This window comes from Ranitomeya imitator, chromosome 3, assembly GCF_032444005.1.
Source record: "Ranitomeya imitator isolate aRanImi1 chromosome 3, aRanImi1.pri, whole genome shotgun sequence".
Classification (NCBI taxonomy): Eukaryota; Metazoa; Chordata; class Amphibia; order Anura; family Dendrobatidae; genus Ranitomeya; species Ranitomeya imitator.
In genome coordinates, this window is record NC_091284.1 from 249,377,091 (window position 1) to 249,383,090 (window position 6,000).

The following is a 6,000-nucleotide window of genomic DNA, read 5'->3' on the forward strand; positions in this document are numbered from 1 at the left end:
ACGTGTGAACATGGCCTTATAGTGCCTGATCACAGCCAATCACAGTCATGCCAGTAGTTAAAATGCCTACTAGCATTTCAGGATGTGCCCACATTTCACAGGCTCTTCATTGGGTGGTTCATGTGTCAATCACAAGCATTGTGCAAAAAAAATAAATATGCACTTCCGATTTCCGATTTTCGATCACATTCAAAGATCAGAATCGGGATTCGGAATTCTGATCATAGTGAACATCAGTATAATTCCGATTTTACATGATCGGATTGAGCAACCATAAACACAACCCCTATCCTACACAATGGCTACATGAAAAACCAGACCTATAATTTTAATTGATATGTTTTTAGTCATCATAGACATCATAATATTTACATAGCAAAGTATAAGTTTGGGGTGTTTCGATCATTTCAGTTTGCGCTATGGTGCAAGAAAAATTTAGAATTAAGAAAACATTTCTATCACCTTGTCTCCAGGGAAGAGTTATCGAAAGATGCCAATAGAATTAAGAGGTTTCATTGTAGAGGCACCCCTACTGGACCAGTAACTCTTGGGTCTCAAGCATTCTCATAAATTTTTTTAGAATTACTTTACTTACATGGAAGAATGACCAATGATTTTTACCTCTATATTTTTAATTTTTTTGAGATTTTGTCATTTGGTAATAGTGTGTCAGAGAATGCAAAATGTGAAGAAAAAAATTCTAGATATTTTTTTTAATTGATTTTCAAGTTCAAAAAAGTGCGAATTTAGGTGTTGCCTGCCTTTACATTTCTCCTCATAACTCAGGCTAGAAAAAAGAGAGAAACAAAATGAACACCATTCTACTCAGAACTGTACAGGCTTTCACCAGATATGTCACAACAGTATCTTTGTTAATATTTTACCCATGCAAACGCAAGCGCAAAATTGTAAAATGCATTTTGAAAAAAACATTTAATTTAAAAATTTCAAAAACTACACATGTGCCTGCTATGCTCCTAGCCATATCTGTATCAAGTTGGGATCGCAATGGAATCATATTTAAAAATATAACTATTACAGTGTAAATTGGAAGATCTTGAATTCAGATCTGTTCAGCCTGTGGTCTAAACGTGTGGGGTCTATATTTACCAAATAATCCATGATTTTTAGCTATTACTGTATTATTTTATTATGGTACAGCTTAGAAGCAAGAGAGGACAGAGGAGAAAGCTTTGTTAGGGCTCAACCTGAGAATGAACAGGGGTAGACAGTGAATGCAGAGCAGATGACAGGTCAGCAGCTCTGTCAATCATGTTAAGTTTCTGCCAACCGCAGAGTCAGGAAGTAAGGCTAAGTTCATATTTGCGTTGGGCAGAGCTGCGGAGGGCTGTGTACTTCCTCCTTTAAGCCCTGCCCACTGCCACACCTCTTCCATTCAGCTCCTCCTACATCGGCATGGGTCCTGCGTACCTTTCTTTAACATTAGGTACGCAGGCCATTCAGATGTATTTGAAATATCCCAGGTAACCGGTTGTTACAGTGATGTTACCTTCCTTTAGGGGAGGGTAATATCATGCTTGGAGGCAAGGGGAGTTTCCTTTACCAAGTAAGGCACCCACACACAACACATTCCGAATCCAGGCCAGAAGGGGGAGCTCTGAACCCGGATTCACGGAAGCTTCCCTCAGATAGATATATCCTGGTCTGGAGGAGGAGTTAGGCAGTTAGTGACAGACACTGAGGAGTGAAGAGCAGTGCAGCCAGGCTTTGAGCTGCAGCTCCAGGATAGGAGGAGAACCCGAGGGGTTGAAAGTGGTGGAGCCAAAGAGGGAAGAAGCACAGTGGAGAAAGCAAGGGGCTCAGAGAGGAACTGTGACCGGGCACCCTCAGAGCTGAAGCACAGAAACTGGGCACCGGGAGCCCAAGGCATTGTTGTACTCTAGGACACATAGCAGAAGCGGAGGGCATTAGACTGTACGTTACTTGCCCACACCAAGTCTGAGGTGAAGCAGTATCTTAAGTGCCCGGGTCATGATAGAGACCCTGTAAAACAGCCCACACTGCCCCACTGTGCAGGCACCTGTCCCAGGACAGGAGAGGAAAGGAGTACCTTGCCAGCAAGCTTCAGGCAGCAGGGACTTCTCACATCAGCACAAGTAGGAAAATCTTTCGGACCTCACCTGGAAAAGGGGATTTGCCTATTGCCTCCAAGGCGGTCGGACCACAGCTACACCTGTACCTGATACCCTGGACTGAGGTCGACTACTACCACCATTATTTTTCAGATAAAATAATATATTCATTAGTGGAGTGGCCATGGGCCAATGAAAAAAAGCAATTATAATATTAACCTGAGAGGCTGTTCTAGAAATTTGACCCCCAGAGTAACTCTATAAATTAGGCTTGTATACATAGAATTGTGTTCACAGATTGAGGGGCAGCCTAGCTGATGTGTTCCAGTCCATATTCATCCCCCCCTCTCAGGGACCAGAAGGCAGACTACAAAGTTAGCTATTTCTGTAAGTTTTCTCCTGTTTATTTTATAACTGTTTTGCATATTTGTATGTCTTTTTATTACCATATTTTTATACCTTTTTCTTAATGTAAGCACTGTACCTTTTTGTATTAAAGCATAAAACTTTAACCCCTTACTGACCTCCGCCGTACTAGTACGGCAGAGGTCAGATCCCCTGCTGTGATATAGGCTTCGGCGGTGAGCCCACATCAAAGCTTGGACATGTCAGCTGTTTTGAACAGCTGACATGTGCCCACAATAGCGGTGGGTAGAATCGAGATTCACCCGGCGCTATTAACTAGCTAAATGCCGCTGTCAAACACTGAAAGCGGCATTTAACTACTGTTCCCGGCCATCGGGTCGGAAATGAGCGCATCGTCAACCCTCGTCACATGATCGGGGGTCAGCGATGCATCGGCATGTCAACCTGAGGACTCCTTGAGACCTCTATGGTTGTTGATGCCGGATTGCTATGAGCGCCACCCTGTGGTCGGCGCTCATAGCAATGCAGTAAATCTACTACATAGGGGCGATCTGACGATTGCTCCTATGTAGCAGAGCCGATCAAGTTGTGCCAGCTTCTAGCCTCCCATGGAGAAAAAAGATTTTAAAAAAACATGAAAAAAAATAAAAAATATATAAGTTTAAATCACCCCCCTTTAGCCCAATTCAAAATAAAATAATTTAAAAAAATTCAAACCTACACATATTTAGTATCATCGCATTCAGAATCGCCCGATCTATCAATAAAAAAAGATTAATTTGATCGCTAATGTGACGCCCAGGAGACCGGGATACCCAGCACCGGACCAATGGAGTCTGTCTCTTGAGGGGGATGTCACGGGTGGCTTGACCCGGTGCTGTGGCCTCAGGCAATGCACAGTGTAAGGGGTATCATGAGGGGACAGGCACTTACTTGATCAGCAGCAGGTTCTCCCAGCGGTGACGATCCCGATCCTGGATAGATGGCTATTGTCCAAATGAAAGACTGAGGCACTGAAACGTTTAACCAGTTTACTTTGACATAAAAGGATTTACAACCAGTCCTGTCACCGGAGTCTGTATGGAAACTCTGAGTTACTTTGACCCTGCCGGGGTCTTCGCCTCTTATTGTGCGCAATTTCTGTGTGGCCCTGCTGCTGTATGTGAACTGGCTGCCGGCCCAATCTGTCCCCTCCGGGTCCTGGTTCGACGGGCAACCCGAGTCCTTTTATCGGTTTACCCCCTCTGGGAGTACCGCTGAACTCTGTGTCTGTTGCTGCGTCTGGCCCTAGTGAAGCTGATATCACCTCCCGTTTTTCCGGTTGCTGTATTATATATAATGAATACAGCCACGGATCCGGTATCCGTCTTTGCGCCTGTTCTGGGTAGTGATTAATGCTACCCGGTTCTCACAATGTCCTTTTTCTCTATCCCTCTTCTCCTCAGGCCGGTGATTTAGGCCTGGTAACAGTCACAGGGCTGTTAGAGATTCAACTGTATGACCTCTCACTTTCAGCTCCTTAGCCCAACTGCCATTTCTTCTCTCAGACCAGAATGGATCAAGGGGAGTCTCTGGAGCTCCCCCTTCTGGCCGGAGGTGGTAGTGCAGTCTTGCTATTTTAGTATTTGTACTTACTGTCAGTAACTATTTTTGTGGCAAATACCCCTAGGGGTGCCACATTCCCCCTTAGTTAAGAACAGTACTCCGGGACTGTGGGACAATAACATTTTGAAATAACAATTAATATGTACAGAGTCTTAAAAATGAAAAGTTACAAAAACCACTCAAGGAAACAAAAATAGAGTTCTGTAAAAAGTCACTTCAAATAGCGTCCATTAATACAGTTCTATCCTTGAAGGTATTAGGAAAGGCACTGTACTTAGTGTCCAGGAATTTAGTTCCATTTTTCCAACGGAGTTATCAATATAAAGTCTAAAGAAAGTTCAAAAAGAGCAAAAAGCAAAGTTCAAAAAGCAGTCTTTCCGGAGCTTTGATTTAGTGCCTCCGGGCTGATAAAAAGTTCAAGAATATGCAATAAGTTCATACAGACAAGTCTCTGTAGGCACTGGGCTTAAACGTTGCAGACTGATAACAATGACTATACTACATTTTCTGTTTAACTATATACGGCATAACATATATACAATTCACATTATGAGCTTTATAGTTGGTAATCTGCATACCTGGCCGGTAATTGACCCTGGGTACTACGCTGTGATCTACGTAATAGCGGTGTCTCTTCATGTGGTGTACTACTGTCTACTGCGGATGTAGTATCTGCCCGCTCTGCTAAAGATAATTCCACGACTATGGAGTTGGCAAGTCCACCGTGAATGGGATTACTCTGACCAGGAATCTGTTCTTCCTGGCCTGGAACCTCCTGTAGTACGGGGTCAGCCTCTTCCTGTCTTGGGACTTCTGGTATTGGGTTCGGTGTTGGGTAAAAGGCCACCATGGGAACCACTACTGCACCATGGTATGTTAGTAGGGTTTTGGGAAAGTCTCCTATACAGGTGTGATACACTTCCTCTTCTTTTTCCTTTACTGGTTGAACCTGTATGGGTTGAATAACTTCTGGTTCTGGCTGGACAACGTCTGGCTCTTTCAATGCTTCCGGACATAATTTAAGATTGTCTCTTGACACTAGTACAGATGTTAAGCCTCCATTTTTGCTAATGAGACACATTTTAGGATTATCCACTCTTGTTGGTAAAACTGTGTAGGGTACGGCTTCCCACTGATTGTCCAGTTTATTGGTTCGACGATTTCTCTTGAGCACTTGGTCACCCGGTCTTAATGGGGTCGCTAGAGCATTCTGGTTGAAAGTTCGCTCTTGTCTTTCTCTAGTTTGCTGAAGGCTTCTTTCCACACTCTCTTGCACTTGGCGATACTGCTTTTGCCGTATGATATCCCAATTGGAGTCTTGAACTTCTGCGTCTGGTTTCAGAATTCCCATTTCTAGATCGATTGGTAATTGGCCGGGTCTTGCACGCATAAGGTAAGCTGGGGTGCAGTTGGTGGAGCTCACCGGGACATGATTATACAGATCCACCAAGTCAGGCAATTTCTCTGGCCATTGATTCCTTTCTGTCTCAGGTAAAGTCTTTAGTAGGTCTATTACAATATGGTTCATCTTCTCGCATAAGCCGTTTGTTTGTGGATGATAGGCCGTCGTCCGGATCTTTTTGCAACCATACATATTACAGAATTCTCTGAAGATCTCTGATTCAAAGGCTGTACCTTGGTCGGTGAGAACCTGTTCCGGATATCCATGGGGTCTACAAAAGTACGTTTGGAACGCTTTGGCTGCTGTTTTTGCTGTCAGATCTTTTACGGGTACTACTACCAAGAAACGTGAATAATGGTCCACGATGGTCAAGGCATAGACATAGCCGGACCGGCTTGGTGTCAACTTCACGTGGTCCATGGCTACAAGTTCAAGTGGTTGTTTGGTGATTATGGGCTGCAGTGGTGCTCTTTGGTTCTTTTGATCGTTTCTTCTGAGGTTGCACGGGCCACAATTTCTGCACCACTGTTCGAT